This window comes from Lagenorhynchus albirostris, chromosome 3 (genome assembly GCF_949774975.1).
Source record: "Lagenorhynchus albirostris chromosome 3, mLagAlb1.1, whole genome shotgun sequence".
NCBI classification, from domain to species: Eukaryota; Metazoa; Chordata; class Mammalia; order Artiodactyla; family Delphinidae; genus Lagenorhynchus; species Lagenorhynchus albirostris.
The window spans coordinates 110,524,498-110,548,042 of NC_083097.1; the positions used below are offsets into that span (position 1 = coordinate 110,524,498).

At 50.7% G+C, this 23,545-nt stretch overlaps 1 protein-coding gene across 1 annotated transcript in view; it reads right to left on the minus strand.

Annotated features, from left to right (window-relative positions):
* Positions 1-23,545, minus strand: part of FSTL4 (follistatin like 4) — a 441,369-nt gene that overhangs the window by 149,610 nt on the left and 268,214 nt on the right. The window lies entirely within an intron of this gene.

The following is a 23,545-nucleotide window of genomic DNA, read 5'->3' on the forward strand; positions in this document are numbered from 1 at the left end:
CATCTTTGCCTTAATCCTACCTTAAAGGCTGCTTTGGAATCCTTGGTCTCATAGATTAGCGAGTTCCAGTTAACAGGACTAATAAGCCCTGCTCAAGTTAATTAGGTACACTCCCAGGGCTGGATTACTTCAAAACGAACATGAGTACACAAGCCTACGACCAAGACACAAAAGGCAGCTTTTACAAAATTAAAACCAAAGCGCACGGCCCGTTGCTCTTAGGCCTTTTATCATGGCCATGCTTGGTCCACAGCATCCGAACCACACAGTGTTTTGGCAAATGAGGCCTGTGACGCACTGTGACATGACATAGTTTATCTCGCTGGCAACAGGCCGTGAGGATGCTCCCCGCACAGGGCTGCACCGTGAGTGGAGGCTGCTGGCTGTTAGCGAACGGGAGAGCCTCTCTGGCCCCACTTCCCCACCTCCCGGGATGGAATATGTACTCCAGCACCTGGCTTTGCTGAGCCCTGGAGCATGCGTGTGCACTCCTCCTCATCCAGTCCAGGGTGAAGCCAGTGCCCTGCTGGGAAGGGAGTGTCTGGGGCCTGGGGCTCGTCCCCTTAATTCTAAGGCCAGTTTAGGGCACCAGGTCATAGCTCAGGGGTGCTGGAGCGCACTGGATCTGGAGTCCACCGGGTTTGAGTCCCAGCTCTGTGGCTGTCTGTGTGTGTACCTTGCACAAGGTGCCTCCGTGATTTCATCTGTGAAGTGGGGAGAGCAGTGCCTCCCACACAGGGCTATTAGGAGGGTTAAATAAGATACGCACATAAAAGGCACAGCAGTGGTTTTGCACCAAGTAAGGGCTCATAAAATGATAGCTACTCTCCCCCTTGTCATTACTGGAACCACATTTGCCGAAGAGCAACAAACAGGGGAGCTGCCTGGTGGGGAGAGTGCTGGTGGGGAAGTCTGTCTGTTTCTCTCCCTGCCTCCCTAGACAAGCCTGGATGGTCCAATCACTTTCTTGTGCTTGTTTGTGTTTCTAGATTTTCTTCCAATTTGGGTCAATTGATTCTTGTCAGAAACAGATACCTGTTACTCTCCTCCTGCATGTTTATTTAGAAAAAAATCAATTGCTGCGTTCAATATAATCAAATCTATTTGCTCTCTGGGGGTTTCTATGCTCTGACAAGAACAACTCACCCACCCCTCTTTGGCCTTGTAGGGTATCCATTCCTGGGAGCTCGTAGGGCCCCTGGTTGGCAAACCCGATTCTCAAGTCTGTACGGCGTTGAGAACTGTGGCCGTGTCCCATGACCACACACTCACGCCCAGGGGAATACGTGGCGGCCTGCTGGGCTCTGCTTCCTGAGCCTGGACAAAGGTCAGTCTGGGGAAAGTAGAGGAAGAGCTTTGCTCAAATCCTGGCCTCCAGCCTCCAAGAGGGTGAAACTAGTCCTGGCAAATGAATAGAAGCTGGATGCGGTATCTGAGTGGAGAGAGAAGCTTTGGTGGAGACGGCAGTGGAAGTCTCTGTGGGGGGATCTGCAGGGACCTGCACTGGAGGGCCTGTCGGGCTTTCCTGGGGACAGGCATTCATGCCCAGATGCTGGGAAGCTAGTGCACACAGCGGATGGCTATGGGGCTGATAGGAGGCTTGACTCAGAAATGCTAGCGCACAGTTAGCCTCCAGAAAAACACACTACAGCAGGGCCACCTGAAGGATGGGCCAAGCCAGGTCAGATGGGGAGAGATGTTTCATCCTTGCAGGTCCTCCCAACCCTCCAATCTTCTTCACAGACCCTGGTGGGGCACAGATCTCCCCTGAGCTGCCTGCTGCCCTAGGCCAGGGGTCCGAAGCTAGACAGCACCTCCCACTCTGGCAGGCCAGGGAAACCTTCAAGGTGGGTTCTGTCAGGTGGGCTCCCCAGGCTCTTCCCCTCTTATCACATCCCTACAGTTCACTGTCAGTTCACAGTGGCTTCTCCACCCTGGCAGCTGCCCAGCACATGAATCCTGGTCAGGAAGGTATGTACATGTCTAGAAATCAACTTGGGGGAAAGAGGTGGTTGCGCCCAGTCTCCAGGGCCAGCTCCCTGAGCTCCTGGTCTGGCCTCCTGCTAGGGCTCGTGCCAGCCATGCCCTCCCATCCTTTTACCAGCATTTACTCATAAACTCTGTGCCCAATACTGGGCAGCACTTTGAGGATACGATGGAGCTTCCCATCCTGGGCATCAAGGGTGCCCGTGGAGGGAGAGCTAACGAGGCCGGGGTGAAGGAAGTCTCCCTAAGGACGGGACCTGCAGGATGAGGGATCTGTGGGCAAAGGACGCAGAGGGAAGGGAATGCCAGGTCACAGGGACTGCAGGTGCAGGAGCTGGCGGCACAGAGGAAGCTGGTGTGGCTGAGCCGGAGTGAGGCGGGGATGGGGGCACAGACAAGGCTGGAGGGAAGTGTGGAGCTGGCGTCAGATGCCAAGACCGGCAGATCACACTTTGCCAAACTTCCCGTGGCTTCTTTCCTTTACTGAGGGCCTCACTGTGCCTGGATGCTGCTGGGCGTGGGGGTCCTGGGATAAACTGAGCTGCTCCTGGAAGACGATTTGAAATATTTCTTTAGCCCAGGAGCACTTGCACTTTACATGAGTTTCAACCTGGAATAATTAAATAATTGGCCCAATGTTCCTGAGCTCCTCTAATATCCCTATAGCTCTGGGCGACCACGAGCACCAGAAGAAAGACACCCTAATGGTGTCACTTTAGATTCCAAAATTCAACCTCTTTCAAGACTTCTGATGCTTCATCTCCAGCAAGGACTGCCCTCTCAAAAGTCTTCCCTTTTGGTTTCCAGGATGAGTTTACCAAATCCCAGGTTTAGTTTTTTCATTCACAACCCCCCCGGTCACACTGTGGGGTCAGACGGAACAGCTCACCAAGGTGGAGCGTGGGCGTCTGTAAAGGTTCCCACCCTGCTGCCAGTTTTAAACCTTTGTCTTATTGTAAAAGAAACACACGTCCATCAAAACAACAACAACAACAAAACACTTGGAAAGTGCAGATAAGTATAAAGAAAGAAAATAAGTTACCCATAATCCCCTTCCCAGAGGCTGGCCAGAGGTGAAGCCAGGCCCTCTGCACAGGTGACCCTGACTGTGAGCTGTTTAAACTAGTGGAGCCCTGGCTGGCCTTGTGTGTCGCACGGGGCCTGAGGCCCGGCCCACAGAGCCCCTGTTTTCAGATCTTCCTCTTCCCTTACTCAATTTGGGCAAGAGCTTCAATACCCAAGGGTTGGGTCTTTCTCAGTATCATGCGGGTCACCGCTGCCCGCCCACCCAGCAAGTCCACTGGGGACTTGAGGAGGTAGGGGTGTGGAGGGAGAAACAATCTTAATAGCACCTGCCACACGAATGTGCTGCTTGGGGTTGGTGTTTACTGCTCCCTCCAGTGTTCTTTTATTTTTCTTTATATAGCAGGTTTTTGTTAGTTATCTATTTTATGCACATCAGTGTATACATGTCAATCCCCATCTCTCGATTCATCCCACCCCCACCCCCACACCGCTTTCCCCTCTTTGTGTCCATAAGTTTGTTCTCTACATCTGTGTCACTATTTCTGCCTTGCAAACCAGTTCACCAAAAAAAACCCCATTTTTCTAGGTTCCCCATATATGTGTTAATATACGATATTTGTTTTCTCTTTCTGACTTACTTCACTCTGTATGACTGTCTCTAGATCCATCCATGTCTCAGAAAATCTACAAACAATAAATGCTGGAGAGGGTGTGGAGAAAAGGGAACCCTCTTGCACTGTTGGTGGGAATGTAAATTGGTACAGCCACTACGGAGGACAGTATGGAGGTTCCTTAAAAAATGAAATATAGAATTACCATATGACCCAGCAATCCCATTACTGGGCATATACCCAGAGAAAATCGTAATTCAAAAAGACACATGCACCCCAATGTTCACTGCAGCACTATTTACAATAGCCAGGACATGGAAGCAACCTAAATGCCCATTGACAGACGAATGGATAAAGAAGATGTGGTACCTATATACAATGGGATATTCCTCCAATGTTCTTTACCCAAACCTCTGCCCGGCTTACTCTTCACTGTATATTGGCCACTGCAGAAACATCACCCAATCTAAACTAGCACCCCCTGCTTCATAATTCTCTGTGCCCCACATGTCTGGGGTGGGCCTGGGTCCCAGGGACGGACCCTGCCCCTTTGGAGGGCAGGTGTCTGGAGGGGATACAGCAGAGGCTTGGGGACCACAACACCCCTCCCGGGTGCCCCCGCGGGGGCTGACCGTGATTGGTGAGAATGGCCGTGCCCAGCCTGTCCTGGGAGCCCTGAGCCTGGGCCTCCGTAGCCTAGCCTGCAGTACGGTCAACTTCCTTACTATTGATCCAGGGTGGGTGGGTGGGAGGGACTTCCAGAGAGGACTCTGGAGAGGAGGACGTTTGTATATGATATTGAGGTCTGTGACTTGAATGAGCTCACCTGGAGCTGCCCAGCTGGGACATTAGGGCACCTGCTTCATGAGTAGGCAGACTAACATAATTTGTACATGCTTGGAAAGTCATTTAAGTGTTTCCTCTGTGTCTTGGTGTTTTCAAGGAAAAGAAAAATTTGTGTCATTATAATATGGGGATTTGGGGATCTCTTTGTGACCTAGGCTAGGTCAAAGCCTTTTAGTGAGGCTTGGAGAGTCCCAGGGAAGACCCCTCCAGGCCCATAAACTCACTGTGCCTGACTGCAGCCGATGCTGGCCTGCTGGGTACCTTCTTGCGTGCTTTCTCCTCTCCTCTTCTTTCCCCTTTCTCTGGGGCCCAGCTCAGCCCCCTCCTGCGCACATACAGAACCACTGTCGTCCATCCATCTTCTTACTCTCTGCCCTGTACATATGGTCTGTTTTTGTGTGTGTGTGAGGCCTGTCCTCTGTCTTAGTTTGGCCTCCTGCTTAGCAGCCCCTGCAACTAGGATAGAGGGTGAGCAGTACATTTGGAGATGATCCCAAGAAGTGCAGGGAGGAAGGAGGAAGTGAGACTGGGGACAGGGGAAGACAGTGGCAACCGGGGCTCAGTCCACAGGACCTTGCAGAGACGGTGTTGAGTACACCTCGGAGCTGCTCCACCGAGGTGCCGGGGGCAGGGTGCTCTTCTACCAACTTCCGGCCCTCCTGGGCTGAGGGCTGCTCCTGGGGGCATTACCCCCACCCCAATCCAGCACTTGTGGACTCAGTTCATGCTTGAGGCCAGAAAGTGCCCTCAGGCTGAAGATGAGGTTGGAAGCTATTTACAGGTGTCACGGGGACTGATCACCCGAAGCTGCACGGAACCTCTGGGTTGACTGCGGGAATCTGGATGGGGTGTTATCAGCGTCGGCTACATCCCTCTGTGGGACTGCAAGTTCCAAGCTGGTGGGGCTGGCCTGGATAGTCACACGCACAGTGTGACAGTGTTAAATGCTTGTGAATGTGGTTGAGTCCTGCGGCTCTAGGCAGACTCTCTCCTCAAGAAGCTAGGGTGACAGGACCACCGTGTAACAACCTTAGCTGGGGTCCTCAGGTAGAGACAGCCTTCATCACAGGCTGCCACACCTGACACCAACTCCACTAATGACAGTCGTTGCAAGGCTGGAAGGAGCACTAGACGGGGAGGCAGGAGAACGTCTGGTTCTGTTTTTGAGCAGCTGTGGGACCCCTGGAAAGGCATCCACCCCTGCCCTTCTTGCATCCACTTCCTACCTTAGAATGGGGGCAATAACAGCCCTTGACCACCTTACAGGGTCCTTTTACGTAAAACTAAATATAAACAGACTTTGCCATGTCTGAGTGGTCAGCCAGCCCCGAGGGCTTCTCTGCATGAGATGGGCTCAAGGCCCTGTGTGAGCCGGGGCCTGGTGCATCTGTCTTTGTCCCCTTCACTGATGCTCAGCGCCTGGCACAGGTGGCCACAAAATCAGTGAAGACTTCTTCACTCCCTTCCCCTCCCCACGAACATTTCTGCTCTAGGGCCTTTCACGGAGGGAGGCTTGTGTCCCGGCCAGCCTGGCAGTGATGAGAATCCCCAACAGGCCCTTGGAAGGGCCCAGCCACCCTCCGCTGGCTGGGGTGCCCCCTGGGCCGCAGCGCTGGCCTCGGGCTTCCTGCCAGCATGTGTGTGCGCGGGGCCCCTCCTGCTCACAGACCGGGCCTGTTTTGGCAGATAAAATATTGATCAGCCCGCTGAGGAGCCCAGAGTGTGATCCTATTTTCATGTCAGAACTTGGTAATGAACTACATTTATCAAGCCCGTTCTCCACGAGAAAGGTCGGCCGCAGATCTGGCTAAGTTGTTATGACACCTCATTAATCTAGTTCCCTCAATAACTGTCCCTCTTTGAAGATTCTAATGTTCTCCCATTCCAGCCACAGTCCTTCCACTCCGAGGGAGATTATTAGAGCAGGAGCACAGGCACATCCGCATTTAACTTTTTGAGCAAAGAGAGATAGGAAGCAGGTAGCAGCTTCTGGAATTAAACGTCTATCACAGGCACGCTTTCTATTGCAAAACAAAGGGAAGTAAGAGAGACACTGAGAATATTCTATCAGCCACACGCGCCCCTGCCAGCCTGGGCCTCAAAGGGGCGGTCTTCACTCTGTGGCAGGCAAAGCTTCCGGTCCCCGGTGTGGGAGGGGCTGGTGGCTCCAGAATTGAGGAAAGGGGGGTTGCACAGGGTGGGCAAGGTGGGAGGCAACAGCCAGGAAGCAGGACGCTCAGATTCTAACCGACAGGGAGACAGGCCATATGGTTGAGGCCCCGGACAGGCCCAGGTCCCAGATTCCGGCGGAGCCTGGAGACCCGTGGCACCAGGAAGGGAGGTGGTGCGGGAGACTGCGGAGGGGCCGTCTCTGCCTGCCACCCTCTCCGACATCCCCCTGCCCCCCGTCTTCTCTGTCGCTGCCCTTTCCCTAGGCTTCACTCTCTGGTATTCATGCACTGTTGGTGTCAGGCTACCCCATCAGATGGGGGCCCCTGGAGGCCAGGGCCCTGCCTTGCTGCAGGTGTGACGCCAGCACCTGGCCCACGTGCCTGCCTGCAGAAGGTGCTCATTAAATGCCTGCTGACTGGATGAAGGTGGGATCTTGGTGGAGAGCCGCTACAGCCCTGCCCTGAGGAGGGGACAATCCCGGCCACCCTGAGCCACAGTGACTGAGGTCTGGAACTCCGGAGAGGGCTGGGGGCCGTGTCATCACCCATCATATCAGTTCCTGGTTGGAGGGGGGCATGAGATGCACGTGTGGTGGGGCATCTGCAGTGAGTGTGTGTACGTGTAGCTGTGCTCACTGCCGGGGGCATGGGCCCTACCTCGCTAGTAGGGGCACCCCAAAACGTGCGACAGGGCCCCACAGAGCTGCGCATGGCCAGGCGGGGGGTGGCGGTGGTGAGCCACAGAGGGTATGCTGCCCTGCTGGACACGGGGTCACGTGGAAGATGTCTCCTCCGAGCCCCTGTGGGGACACACACGGCTCTTCGGGACCTGCCTCTGGAGAGGAGGAGGAGGAGAGGGTCTGTCCTCTGGTCCTGCCACCGCTGGTCAGGACACCCTGGACAGCCCTGTGAAAAGGCCAGGCGGGGGGTAGGGGGGCTAGGCTCGGAGCGGCAGCCCAGGTGGGGAGGCCTGAGGGGGAATCTGGCCACCGCACAACTTCGGCAAAGGCCTGGTCCCATACCAGGGCTCTAATCAGTAACTGAGCACAGAGCTGACCCTGGGGACCCTCTGAGCTCCCAGGGAGAACTTTATACACAGGCAGAATTGGGGGGTCGGGGTGAGGGGGATCCTGAGGCCCCTGTGAAGACCCCAGCCCCCAGCGGCCTCCAGGGTGCTGGCTCTTCTCTCACCAGGGCAGCCCTGCACTTCAGAAGTCCCCTGCAAACCCCAAATTTATGATAGAGGGGACTGCAGGACAGGGGTTACTTGATATCATGAAGAACTCCTCTGCCATTAGCAGAAGCCATCCCACTTGGGCATGGGTGTGAGCTAAGGAGCCGGAGGATGGGAAGGAAGGAAGTGCTGTGGGGGGGCCGATGGGTCGTGCTCTGAGATGCCCACTTGTGGGGGAAGGGCAGCTCCCTTCCCGAGCCGCACAGCAGCCAGCCATGCCCTCGAGCCACACCCTCTGAACTCCAGTCCTCCTCGACCTGGCAGGGTGGCCCAGCCCCTAGGCTCAGATCCAGAGACCCTCACCTGGGAGAACCCCCAGAAGGGTCCAGGGGAGAGATTGGATGTGGCCACAACCTCTTGGTGGCTGTTGGGTCCGCTCATGGGAAGGCTCTGCCCCGAGCCCCACCCAAACACCAGCAGTTCTCACATTGTCCCCAGATGGCCTGACAAGTAATGTCACTGCTGCAGGCAAAGCTGGGATCTTCACCACCAAAGCAAAAACTCAGCTTAATCGTCTGGCACCAACATCACAGCTGAACATGGTTGTGTTACATGGGCCTCCACTGCAATGTGTCATTCGGAAGTCTATTTTGAAACCGCTAAGCTGTGCAAAGAGCAAGAAGCATTTTACTTCCTGGTCTAATTTATGAGCCGCCATAACTTTACTGGAGTTTAGTTTAAGAGGAACAGATGTTTAACTTGATGTAAATGCATGAACGTTAACAATCTTTCTGCTGCCATTTCTGGGACAATTCGATTAACAATAAATGCCAAAACCAATGGGTTTATCTTTAGGATATGTTTTCACTAATACGATGTACTTTTACTGATGGTGTTGACCAAGCCACAAAATTCTGAAAATCCCTGGCGCTTGTTAAGCACACACGATACGGCCTCCTCACAATCCCCAAACAGACACAAACAGTTGTACTCAAAGTCACTCCACCTGGTGACTCCCTGCTGGCTGTCCCCTGGGGCCCGTAACTTCTGAGCAGATGGGTCACTACTGCCACACTCAGGCCCCCTGGGGAGGTGTTTGTGCCATGGCCTGAGCTGCGTGTGATTCCTGGCTACTCCCACTACCTGTCAGAAAGCGGCCTGCAGATCTGCTTCCAGGTGCCCCTTCCTGGAAGGCCCTCTCTTCAGATCTGACTTTTCTCCCAAGGCCCGGCTCTAAGGAGGTGCTCTGTCTGCTCCAAGCCACACACTCTCATCCTGTCTTCGTCTCTGCCCGTCTCCTCTGAGACTGTGCTCCAACACCTTTGCATCTCCTGCGTGAGTGTCTTCAGTCTCTTAGAGAACTGGCCGTGCGGACTGCAGTGGACGCCGTCATGGGCCACGAGGGCGCCGGTGAGTTGCTGCCTGCCCTTGGTTCGGCGTGCTGGGCCAGTCTCCCACCACACCATCACTCTGGGCTGCAGCTGGCTCCCCTCCTCATGCACTAGTCTCAACCCCAGAACCAACGGCAGGCCCACCACTCATTCATTAGCAGCCCCTCATCGGCCCAGACCCCAAAGAGGGCCTAGCGTCAGGTTGGCCAACTGTCCGTGCTCAGGGTCCTCTGCTTTTTGCCCTGGCCTGTGCTATTTGTCATCCCAGCTTCTTTGGAATGTTCTGGGTTGAAGGTACAGGACCCACTTTGGGCCCACAACAGGATCTGCACATCTAAGGCTCCACGTGGCCTCCTGCCCTGCTTGGCCCAACACACGTGCCAGGCAGACCATGCACCTTCTTCCCCAGCTGCTGCACCAGAGCCGATCAAGGCTGCTCAGACGCTGGGTGGAAGTCAACACCTCCACCTGCACCTGAGTTCTCGGACAAAACCTCATCTCAGACCTGACCCAGCATCAGGTCATTTAAATTAACAAAGCCACCCAGAGCTTTGCTAGACAAATGGTACATTTGCTCATCAATGCCTGGTTCAGTTGATGTTGCCATACGATCTGCTCTTTGACATTTACAGTCCTCTCTTCTACTCCTATTAGAGAAAGCAAAATCTGTTGGATTCCAAGGAGAGGGATCCACATACACTTTTTATGGTTGATGGGCACACCTGTCAGGTGGCCCCAGAGTGAAAGAGTAATGTTTGAAAACTTGAATAAATGCTAAAGCCCTCCTGGCATTAAGAACTTTAGTTTTTACTCTTGTGTTCGTGGGAACCTCACACAACTAGGTTCCCTACCAAGTGAGTCATGCTTTCTAGAAGGAGGACACTGACTCCTTACAGACTCCAATCCCCCACTTTCCGGCCTGGAAGCTCAGGCCCCTGCCTGCTCCCCACCTGCCCTCACCCGCACTAAGAGGAGAAGCAGTAGTGCCGGACCAGAGGACGGCCAGCAGTGGGGAAGCGGGAGTGCGTGAGGGGGAAGAGAGTGGGCACCAGCCCACTTGCTGTGATTCCATCAACTTTGTTCCTGAGAATTGCTGGGAGGCTTCCCAAACACCGAACCAAAGGGCAGGGTCCTGCTACTGAGGCTGCAAAAGTTTAGTTCCTCAGGGGTCAGACTTTCCAGAAAATGTTACTGCTTTGAGCTTTCGGCTGCCCTGTTTTTTTTTTTAACATCTTTATTGGAGTATAATTGCTTTACAATGGTGTGTTAGTTTCTGCTTTATAACAAAGTGAATCAGCCATACATATACATATGTCCCCATATCTCTTCCCTCTTGCATCTCCCTCCCTCCCACCCTCCCTATCCCACCCCTCCAGGCGGTCACAAAGCACCGAGCTGATCTCCCTGTGCTATGCGGCTGCTTCCCACTAGCTATCTATTTTACGTTTGGTAGCGTATATATGTCCATGCCACTCTCTCACTTTGTCACAGCTTACCCATCCCACTCCCCGTGTCCTCAAGTCCATTCTGTAGTAGGTCTGCATCTTTATTCCCGTCTTGCCTCTAGGTTCTTCATGACCATTTTTTTTGTTTTTTAGATTCCATATATATGTGTTAGCATACGGTATTTGTTTTTCTCTTTCTGACTTACTTCACTCTGTATGACAGACTCTAGGTCCATCCACCTCACTACACATAACTCAATTTCGTTTCTTTTTATGGCTGAGTAATATTCCCTTGTATATATGTGCCACATCTTCTTTATCCATTCATCTGCTGATGGACACTTAGGTTGCTTCCATGTCCTGGCTATTGTAAATAGAGCTGCAATGAACATTGTGGTACATGACTCTTTTTGAATTATGGTTTTCTCAGGGTATATGCCCAGTAGTGAGATTGCTGGGTCGTACGGTAGTTCTATTTTTAGTTTTTTAAGGAACCTCCATACTGTTCTCCATAGTGGCTGTATCAATTTACATTCCCACCAACAGTGTAGGAGGGTGACCTTTTCTCCACATCCTCTCCAGCATTTATTGTTTGTAGATTTTAATGATGGCCATTCTGACCAGGGTGAGATGATATCGCATTGTAGTTTTGATTTGCATTTCTCTACACCGTGGTCTTTGAGTGGCCACTGAGCTGAGGGGGACCTCGCCCAGAGACGTGGTAGGCTCTGAGGCCGCTGTGGGCTCAGTGAGTGGTGGGGACAAGGTCTCCTGCCTCTCCTCACTCCTGCCAGAGTGAGGCTTACATTCAGGCAAAATGAACACTTTGCTCTGTGTGGAGTCACAGCACGGGAGAGGCACTCTACACACCCTCTCAGGAAGGGTGGTGCTGTTCCCAGGATGCATTTTGGAATTCCATGTGGGTGTTTCTGGTTATCACGATGATTGGTGGGGGCCCTAGTAGCACTTAATGGGGGGGCAGCAGGGACCTTAGGGATCCTGCTCTCTGTAGCACAGTCCTGCCCAACAAACATTTGCTGGGCTGGCATCTTGTACAAGTTTTCAAATGTCACAGGGGACAGTCATGGAGTGAAAGATCCAGCTACTATTCTCCGATTACTAGGTTCTAACACCTAACATGGTGTTACACAAAAAGTATCTCCCCCCCGCCAGGGTTTGGCAAGGATTTTCCAAGGAGGCACCTATGCTGTACATTGTAAATTTGGTTTACAACTTTATCACAGATTGTCCACTATTTTGGAGAATCACCCCTCCACACACAATGTCACTTGAGTACTCAAACTCAACCTAACACGCCTGTCACAGGCTCCACCTGCAGCCATGTTGTTCGCAGGATCCACGTGCCAGGGCTGACGTCGGACCACTGCGAGTTGGTGTGTGTAGCTGGTGTCCAGTCACATACTGAAAGGCATGTTGTATGCCCACGACGTTTCTTGTATTTCTCCTTTATATCCCAGGTTTGGTTAAGACACGTATTCATTCAAGATAATACAGGGATGTTACAGAATACTTGCTGTGAAAAGGTGGCTTTGGGTCTGACAGGCTTAAAGGCAAGTTACCTATGTGAACAACTAAAATCTGTTTTTTTCCCCCAACGTTTTTATTGTGGTGAGGCACACACAGTATAAAATTTATCATTTTAATCATTTTTAAGTGTACAGCTCGGTGATATTCAGAATATTGTGCGACTCTCACCACCACCCATCTCCAAAACTCTTTCCATATGTAAAACTGAAACTTTGTTCCCATTAAACAACAGTCCCTCATTCCTCCTCCCTCAGCCCCTGCAACCACCATTCTTTTTTCTGTCTCTATGACTTCGACTCCTCTGAGTATCTCAAATAAGTGGAATCATACCGTACTTGTCTTTTTGTGACTGGCTTCTTTAACTTCACGTAATGTCCTCAAGATTCATCCATGTTGTAGGATGTGTCAGAACTTCCTTCCTTTTTAAGGCTGAATATATTCCATTGTACGTATACACCACATTTTGCTTATCCGTTCATCTGTTGCTGGACGCTGACTTGCTTCCCGGTTTTAGCTACTGCGAATAATGCTGCTATGAACATGGGTGTATAAATGTCTCTTCAACACCCTGCTTTCAGTTCTTTTGGATAAACAGTCAGAAGTGGAATTTGGATATGATTCCAGAAGTAGGATTGCTGGATCATAGGGTAGTTGTATTTGAGGGACCTCCATACTCTTTTCCACAACAGCTGCACCATTTGACATTCCCACTACCAGTTCCCAAGGGTTCTAATTTCTCCACATCCTTGCTAACATTTATTATTTTCTGTTTTACTGTTAGTAGCCATCCTAATGGCTATGAGGTAGGGGCCTTACTTCTTTTGACACTCCTTGGTTCTGGGATTTTAAAGGACAGTGGGAACAGTGCAGGAGTGTACCTGAGTGTGTGTGTGCAGCCCCATGGCTACGCCGTGTACACGTGTGCCTGTGTGCAAGCCCAGCCCGCAAAGGCCAAGCACAGGGAGGCAGAGGGTGCAGGGCCACACCTTGGGCTGTGGAGCTGTCTGGCCCTAGGAAGGAGGCTAGCAGCAGCCCCTGAGGACCGGGCTTCATCTGTGTGTCCACCCCGCTGGGGATGAGGGGCTCCGCATGGGCACCACCAGGGGGCAGGGACCTGCCTCCCTCCCCCTTTCTCCAGAACTGGGCTCTTTTCTTCTGGGACGCCCCCTGGGCAGGGACTGTGCACTCTGGGCCCACAGGTGAAGAGACTGGGATGGGGAGTATTCTGAGCCCATGTCTCACATGCCTGGCGTGGCCCGTGGTGTTTTTCTCTCCTCCGTGTTGTCTGGGGGTGTTTGCGCAGATGCAGTAATCCTCAGCTTCTGAGTAAGCCAGAGAGCCACTGGCTTTTAAGACAGCAAGCAGAAATGCTCCTTCTCTGGCCTGTGGGGTGTGTGGACTGCAAATCAGTGCCGTTGAACTAGGGTCTCCAGGAAAGAACTGCCCAGACGGGAATGGGGTCCCCCTTTCCTCCAGCAGAAGCTTAGCTGGGCTCGTGGGGACATTTACTTTAGAAGGAAAAGTATTAGAGGAAAACTGCCTGAGAATGTTCTCAGAAGCCAGGGTCTGCTCTAAGCTGGGGATTCATGTCTTTATGTGGCCTTGGCAGGAAGTGGCATTTCAGAGAGAATTACCTGAAAAGAGGTTTTTAGACCCGAGATGACTTGGAGAAGTTTCTTGAGGTTTAAAGATTTATCTGAACCTCTCTGACTTGTATGATTGACAGTAAATCCCAGGTCAAAACAACAGCTTTTCGTGGATAGCTTTGGAGTATTTTCAGTGCTTGAGCTGCCGGAGGAGAAACAGAAGGCTCTCCCTCTACGCATCTACACCTCTGTTCTGGAGATTATCTACACTGGAAACCTATCAAAATGCAGGCAGCCTGCGGAGAGAGCCCCAGAAACTTGTCTCCATGAGAGTCAGCTCCAGGCTGGATGTGTCTGAGCTGACGGGCTGGCCACAGCGGTCCTGGCTCCGTGTCCAGACCCAGAGCCTGGCAACGAGGAGCCGGGGCCGACAGTGAAGGAGGGGGGCAGTGGGACTGAAGAGGAGTCCGGGGTACGGCTCCTCTGCTGCTCAGAAAGTCCCTCCCCTCCAGCAAATTGAGTTATTCCAGACACACCTCAGCCGCATTACTGTCTGCTCGTTTCGCGTCCCAAACACCGCTGTGGGATTTGCCGATGCGCTGACTCTCATTAGATTCACATGCTGGGAAGTTGCTTGGCCTGCTCCTTGCTCGCCTTCATCATAAGGTCTCCCATCCCAAGAGTGGCCTCCCCGTTGCCTTATCTGGGACGAAAATGGATTCAGGAGTTTTAAGAGGGCTCAGCACCCACAGGAGATGGGCGTGACAGGGACCTTCCAGGATTCTCCCAAGGACGATGCATACAGCCCGGAGCACACCTGGGGGTGGAGCAAGGGAGGCCAGTGCCCCACAGCTCAATGCTCTTCACACCTGAAGCTGTAGCAGGTGCCCTGTGTGCATGCCCACGGATGGGGTGCAGCCTGCATGTGACACAGGACTAGTGCTCTGTGCCCCAGCCTCAGGGGACGCTCACCTGCCTTCCTTTGAGTTGGGCTTTGAAAAAGGTGGGTAAAAATTTCATAAAGAACTTTCCATGGAGAAGGGCAAATCTGAGAAACCACCTGGTGAGGCTCAAAACCCAGCACTTAATGATGCTAATGGCCCCTAGTAAAAATGGGAGCCATCGATCAAATAAGCTTATCCTACTCTTGCCTTGATTTGTGTTTTTCCCACTACTGGTGCTGCTTAATGAGTCTAGTGTCCTGGTGAGATTTTCAAGAGCGTGGGGATGAGATGCTCTTTCACTTTTTTTGTAGGCCCTCAGCATGCCACCCAGGGCCAGGTGCACAGAGGACACTGGATAAAAAGTCCTTATACGTGTAGACAGACACACATGCACACACACAACTGCAGATTCAGGGGCGCAGCCCAGTGACACTGATCCTGTACCAGTGACTCAGCCCCAGCCTCATCCCCCAGCCCTGTTCACCTTTTAGAGACTCCTACAGAGGCTGCCCAGCACAAATCATAGGCCGCAGATCCTAAGAGCAGAGGGTAAAGGCCTTGGCATGACGTAGTCCAGACTCCTCATTGTATTGACATGGAAACTGAGGCCAAGGAACACTAAGGGGTCTGTCTTGGGGCCCAGGGTGCTGGTGATGGAGCTGGGCTATTGCCTGCCCGGCATTTTGTGCCCACACCCTTGGGAGCCTTTCCTGCCCCAGCCTTCATCCTTCTTTCTTGTAAAGAAGCCCCATGAGACATAAATAAACCTGTGGAGAAGGATGAAGGAGACTGTGATGGAGAGAGAATGGGATTTTCTGTAGCATGAGGAGGATGTAGAAACCTTGCCCAGACGTGAGGGCCTCTTCCTGGGCAAATCTTATTATCACCAACACATTGGCAGGTCTGGCCTTTTTCTGCCAGCAACCTTGGCTCAGAGCTGCTCTTGGCAAGGGTAGAGTGAACTGGACCCAGCCTGACCTGGGAGGGGCCTTCAATGCCCTGTGTCGGACCTCTGGGTCCTTAGAAGGTCCAGTCCCCACCCAGGTTCCAGGGCATCACCAGTGGCAGGAAGAGCCAACAGATCTCTATTTTCTACTCCACTAATAATTTTTACTGCTTCCCTTCAACAGTCTCTCCTCCTTTGGGTGTAGAGCCTAGAAAGGGCCCGAGTCTGGAGTTGACATTGTAACCCATACTAGTAAATTCCCAGGCCGTTGTTTTGTGTTCTAAGTGCAATGACACATCACAGTCGGCCTGTGCCTGCCAAACTCACCGGATCATTTTCTTCCACACTCACATGAAGCTTTTCTTAACCCTCTGGCCTGTGTTTTCTTTCTCAGTATACCCTCTCTTCCTGGGGCCTCCTCTAAGTGATAGTGTTGGCTTTTGTCACTGACCTGGTTTGTCATCTTTTCCTCTTTCAAAAGGCAACCTGAATAGGGTGACACTTGGACGGGGGCTTGAATGGAGCACAGTGTGGGGCGCTTCAGGGTGCAGGTCAGGAGATGTGTTCTTTGTGACAATTCATTGAGCTGTACATTTCTGATTTATTCATTTTCCGTATGTGTTATACTGAAATATGCTTATTTAAAAGAGGCAACCTGATGGTCCTCAACGTCAGCTGCCTTGGGGAGGGTCTTTGTCCTTGGTCAGGCACCGGCCTGGGTACAGACTGGGAGTGGGGCTTCACAGGAGGGGGTCTGTGATGTGACAGGAGCGGGTCCGTGATGTGGAGTAGCAGCCGCCTGCCTGGTCCCTCAGGCTCTGTCTGCGCGCATAGCTCTGGCCCACACACCAGCCTGATTGCCGGGATGCCCACCTTCCCTGGAGGTGTTCCTTGTTAGGGTCTCAGGCTTGGGTCTCTGTGGAGGGGGTGGGAGTGGGGTGGGGTTTGCAGAGGAGCCTTAGGAGAAGGAATGGAAGAGGCCGAGGTCAGGGGATCCCCACTGTCTGGGGCGTCCCGGCCTCACCCCTGCACTCTGCTCCAACCTCAGCCCAGCAGCTAGGACAACCGCTCACGGGCTCTGTGGGCAAGGCTCTAAGGCGCCCTCCTGTGGAGCTCTGGCTCAGGTCCCGGGCCCGGCCGGCAGTGGGCGGCTCTTGACTCAGAGGTATTGATGCGGAGTCAGGCTATATTCTCAGTGAGCGCCCTGAGCGCACAGGGCTTGGGGAAGGCCTGGGAAACCTCTCACAGAACTGGCTCCCGTGTTGGTGAGGACTGAAATGAGGACTCAGGCCCAGCTAGGACTGACCTCCGCGGCCCTGCTGTTTGGCTCATGTGGCCCAGAAATGGGCATCAAGGGTCCCCTGCTCAGAGGTCATCGAGATGGACCCTTCTGCGACCTCACCTCATGGTCCAATTGTGCCCGACTCGCTTTCCACGACGACGGCCCAGCGGGCCCAGCTGCACCCTCCTCTTCCTACGCTCCTCCCGCCAAGGCCCTGGCCTGCCCTGCTGGGCACAGCTCAAGTCTCCTCCTGGAAAGCTGTCCCTGGCAAGCTCCCCTCCCCTTTTCTGTGGCAACCAAGGTCCAGACCGTGCACCTGACTTCCAGCATTCACTCGCTTTCCAGTGGGCGGTGCACGCCTGCCAAGCAGATGGCCTGATGTGCCACAGTGGCAGCCGCAGGGGCGGGAAGGCTGTGAGCCCGCTCTGCACTCCCGGCCCCCACCACGCCCATGCGGGATGCTCCATCCCTGGGGACGGACTAATTGGTCCTAAGCAACACGACGTTCAGATAATCTACACCAGGGGAGCAGAGGGCAGCTCACTCCACAGTGGGAGATAATTTACAACCATTGTGGACATCTGGCTTGGCAGGTGGGCAACCTCGTCACTCACCCCCAATCTGAATTCACGAGCACATGAATTACCACCGGGCTTACCGTAACGCTACATCTCAGCACGAATGTAGGCCAAAGGGGCACCGGGTGAAGAGCTCTGAATCCAAAAAATCAGGTGGCAGCCCATCCTCCCCAGTGAAGCTGTCTAGCTGGGGAGGAGGGATGGGTGTGGGTGTGGGGAAAGAGCACAGCCAGCCCTGAACAGCTCTTAGGTTCTGTCTGCATGCATTCGATAGACATGCACTGACTCCTTGCTGCACTTGGGGTGTAGGTGTGCCAGCCCTGGGCCAGGCAGTGGAGCAGAGAGGGGACATGGCACAGGCCCTGCTCTCCAGAGGGCCAAGCCCTAGGACATGGAAAGGAGAACAGCACGACTGGGCTGCATCCTTCCCTCCTGCACCGGGTCAGGTCTCACTCAGGGCGGTGGGGTGAGGGGCTGCAGGCCCCTGGTGCTCAACTCAGGGCAGCATCCTCTGGTAAGGCCCAGAGCCTCCCGCCTGCCCTTTCAGGAGTGCAGGGCTGGGATGGGCATGCCCAGTCCCACCTCTGGACCAGCTGCACAGGCTCATGAGACAAGACACCCACCCAGGGAAATCATGCTTGCATTCCGGGTGGGCGCTTCTCTCCCTGTGACCCAAATGACAAAGCCAAAGGTACATTTTCCAACTAAGAAGAGAACTGTAAAGAATCCTGTGCAACTAATTTGTGTACACATTTTACGTGTCTTTAAAAGGAGATGAGGGGAGGAGCCTCAAGATGGTGGAAAAATAAGACGTGGAAATCACCTTCCTCCCCACAAATACATCAGAAATACAGCTACACGTGGAACAGCTCCTACAGAACACCTACTGAACGCTGGCATAACATCTCAGACCTCCCAAAAGGCAAGAAAGTCCCCACATACCTGGATAGGAAAGAAAGAAAAAAGAAAAAAGAAAAAACAGAGACAAAAGAATAGGGACGGGACCTGCACCAGTGGGAGGGAGCTGTGAAGGAGGAAAGGTATCCACACACTAGGAAGCCCCTTCGCGGGCGGAGACTGCGGGTGGCGGATGGGGGAAGCTTCAGAGACGGGGAGGAGAGCACAGCAACAGGGGTGCGGGGGGCAAAGCGGAGAGATTCCCGCAGAGAGGATCAGGGCCGACCAGCACTCACCAGCCCGAGAGGCTTGTGTGCTCACCCGCCGGGGCGGGCGGGGCTGCGAGCTGAGGCTCGGGCTGCGGTCGGATCCCAGGGAGAGGACTGGGGTTGGCGGCGTGAACACAACCTGAAGGGGGTTAGTGCGCCACAGCTAGCCGGGAGGGAGTCCGGGAAAAGGTCTGGACTTGCCGAAGAGGCAAGAGACTTTTTCTTCCCTCTTTGTTTCCTGGTGCACGAGGAGAGGGGATTAAGAGCGCCGCTTAAACAAGCTCCAGAGACTGGCGCGAGCCATGGCTAACAGCAAGGACCCCAGAACAGGCATGAGACGCTAAGGCTGCTGCTGCCGCCACCAAGAAGCCTGTGTGCGAGCACAGGACACTCGCCACACCTCCCCTCCCGGGAGCCTGTGCAGCCCGCCACTGCCAGGGTCCCGGGATCCAGGGACAACTTCCCCGGGAGAACGCACGGCGAGCCTCAGGCTGGTGCAATGTCATGCTGGCCTCTGCCGCCGCAGGCTCGCCCCGCATCTGCACCCCTCCCTCCCCTGGCCTGAGTGAGCCAGAGCCCCCGAATCAGCGGCTCCTTTAACCCCGCCCTGTCCGAGCAAAGAACAGACGCCCTCAGGCGACCTACACGCAGAGGAGGGTCCAAATCCAAAGCTGAACCCCGGGAGCTGTGCGAACAAAGAAGAGAAAGGGAAATTTTTCCCAGCAGCCTCAGGAGCAGCAGATTAAGTCTCCACAGTCAACCTGATGTACCCTGCATCTGTGGAATACATGAATAGACAACGAATCATCCCAAATTGAGGAGGTGGACGTAGGGAGCAACGATATATATATATATATATATATATATATATATATATATATATATAATTTTTTTTCCTTTTATCTCTTTTTGTGAGTGTGTATGTGCATGCTTCTGTGTGTGATTTTGTCGGTATAGCTTTGCTTTTACCATCTGTCCTAGGGTTCTGTCTGTCCGTTTGTTTTTTATTTTCTTTAGTATAGTTTTTAGCTCTTGTTATCATTGGTGGATTTGTTTTTTGGTTTGGTTGCTCTCCTTTCTTTTTTTTTAATTACTTAAAATTTTTTAATAATTATTTTTTATTTTAATAACTATTTTATTTTTCTTTCTTTCTTTCTTTCTTTCTTTCTTTCTTTCTTTCTTTCTTTCTTTTCTTTTCTTTTCTTTCTTTTCTCCCTTTTATTCTGAGCTGTGTAGATGACAGGCTCTTGGTGCTGTAGTCAGGCATCAGGGCTGTGCCTCTGAGGTGGGAGAGCCAAGTTCAGGACACTGGTCCACAAGAGACCTCCCAGCACCACATAATATCAAACGGTGAAAATCTCCCAGAGATCTCCATCTCAACGCCAAGACCCAGCTCCACTCAATGACCAGCAAGCTACAGTGCTGGACATCCTATGCCAAACAACTAGCAAGACAGGAACACAACCCCACCCATTAGCAGAGAGGCTGCCTAAAATCATAATAAAGCCACAGACACCCCAAAACACACCACCAGACGTGGACCTGCCCACCAGAAAGACAAGATCCAGCCTCATCCACCGGAACACAGGCACTAGTCCCCTCCACCAGGAAGCCTTACACAACACACTGAATCAACCTTAGCCACTGGGGACAGACACCAAAAACAACAGGAACTATGAACCTGCAGCCTGCAAAAAGGAGACCCCAAACACAGTAAGTTAAGCAAAATGAGAAGACACAGAAACACACAGCAGATGAAGGAGCAAGATAAAAACCCACCAGACCGAACAAATGAAGAGGAAATAGGCAGTCTACCTGAAAAAGTATTCAGGATAATGATAGTAAAGATGATCCAAAATCTTGGAAATAGAATGGAGAAAATACAAGAAACGTTTAACAAGGAACTAGAAGAACTAGAGAGCAAACAAACAGTGATGAACAACACAATAAATGAAATTAAAAATTCTCTAGAAGGGATCAATAGCAGAATAACTGAGGCAGCAGAACGGATAAGTGACCTGGAAGTTAAAATATTGGAAATAACCACTGCAGAGCAGAATAAAGAAAAAAGAATGAAGAACTGTGGACAGTCTCAGAGACCTCTAGGACAACATTAATCACATCAACATTTGAATTATAGGGGTCCCAGAAGAAGAAGAGAAAAAGAAAGGGACTGAGAAAATATTTGAAGAGATTATAGTTGAAAACGTCCCTAATATGGGAAAGGAAATAGTTAATCAAGTCCAGGAAGCACAGAGAGTGCTATACAGGATAAATCCAAGGAGAAACACACCAAGACACACATTAATCAAACTATCAAAAATAAATACAAAGAAAAAATATTAAAAGCAGCAAGGGAAAAACAACAAATAACACACAAGGGAATCCCCATAAGGTTAACAGCTGATCTTTCAGCAGAAACTCTGCAAGCCAGAAGGGAGTGGCAAGACATATTTAAAGTGATGAGGGAAAAAAACCTACAACCAAGATTACTCTACCCAGGAAGGATCTCATTCAGATTTGATGGAGAAATTAAAACCTTTACAGACACGCAAAAGGTAAGAGAATTCAGCACCACCAAACCAGCTTTACAACATAATGCTAAAGGAACTTCTCTAGGCAAGAAACACAAGAGAAGGAAAAGACCTACAATAACAAACCCCAAACTATTAAGAAAATGGTAATAGGAACATACGTATTGATAATTACGTTAAATGTAAATGGATTAAATGCTCCAACCAAAAGACACAGACTGGCTAAATGGATACAAGACCTGTATATATGCTGTCTACAAGAGACCCACTTCAGACCTAGGGACAGATACAGACTGAAAGTGAGGGGATGGAAAAAGATATTCCATGCAAATGGAAATCAAAAGAAAGCTGGAGTAGCAATTCTCATATCAGACAAAATAGACTTTAAAACAAAGACTATTACAAGACACAAAGAAGGACACTATATAATGACCAAGGGATCAATCCACAAAGAAGATATAACAATTATACATATTTATGCACCCAACATAGGAGCACCTCAATACATAAGGCAAATACTAAAGCCATAAAAGGGGAAATCGACAGTAACACAATCATAGTAGGGGACTCTAACACCCCATTTTCACCAATGGAGAGATCATCCTAAATGAAAATAAATAAGGAAACACAAGCTTTAAATGATACATTAAACAAGATGGACTTAATTGATATTGAAAGGACATTCCATCCAAAACCAACAGAATACACATTCTTCTCAAGTGCTCATGGAACATTCTCCAGGATAGATCATATCATGGGTCACAAATCAAGCCTTGGTAAATTTAAGAAAATTGAAATCGTATCAAGTATCTTTTCCAACCACAACGCTATGAGACTAGTTATCAATTACAGGAAAAAATCTGTAAAAAATACAAACACATGGAGGCTAAACAATACACTATATAATAACCAAGAAATCACTGAAGAAATCAAAGGGGAAATCAAAAAATACCTAGAAACAAATAACAATGAAAACGCGATGACCGAAAACCTATGGGATGCAGCAAAAGCGGTTCTAAGAGGGAAGTTTATAGCAATACAATCCTACCTTAAGAAACAAGAAACATCTCAAATAAACAACCTAATTTTACACCTAAAGCAATTAGAGAAAGAAGAACAAAAAAACCCCAAAATTAGCTGAAGGAAAGAAATCATAAAGATCAGATCAGAAATAAATGAAAAAGAAATGAAGGATATGATAGCAAAGATCAATAAAACTAAAAGCTGGTTCTTTGAGAAGATAAACAAAATTGATAAACCATTAGCCAGACTCATCAAGAAAAAAAGGGAGAAGACTCAAATCAATAGAATTAGAAAGCAAAAGGAGAAGTAACAACTGACAGTGCAGAAATACAAAGGATCAGGAGATTACTACAAGCAACTCTATGCCAATAAAATGGACAACCTGGAAAAATGGACAAATTGTTAGAAACGCACAATCTTCTGATACTGAACCAGGAAGAAACAGAAAATAAGAACAGACCAATCACAAGCACTGAAATTGAAACTGTGATTAAAAATCTTCCAACAAACAAAAGCTCAGGACCAGATGGCCTCACAGGCGAATTCTATCAAACATTTAGAGAAGAGCTAACATCTATCCTTCTCAACCTCTTCCAAAATATAGCAGAGGGAGCAACACTCCCAAACTCATTCTACGAGGCCACCATCACCCTGACACCAAAACCAAACAAAGACGTCACAAAGAAAGAAAACTACAGGCGAATATTACTGATGAACATAGATGCAAAAATCCTCTACAAAGTACTAGCAAACAGAATCCAACAGCACATTAAAAGGATCATACACCATGATCAAGTGGAGTTTATCCCAGCAATGCAACGATTCTTCAATATATGCAAATCAATCAATGTGATACACCGTATTAACAAATTGAAGGAGAAAAACCATATGATCATCTCAATAGATGCCCAGAAAGCTTTTGACAAAATTCAACACCCATTTATGATAAAAACCCTGCAGAAAGTAGGCATAGAGGGAACGTTCCTCAACATAATAAAGGCCACATATGACAAACCCACTGCCAACATCGTCCTCAGTGGTGAAAAACGGAAACCATTTCCAGTAAGATCAGGAACAAGACAAGGTTGCCCACTCTTACCACTATCATTCAACATAGTTTTGGAAGTTTTAGCCACAACAATCAGAGAAGAAAAAGAAACAGAAGGAATTCAAATCAGAAAAGAAGAAGTAAAGCTGTCACTGTTTGCAGATGACATGATACTATACATAGAGAATCCTAAAGATGCTACCAGAAAACTAGTAGAGCTAATCAATGAATTTGGTAAAG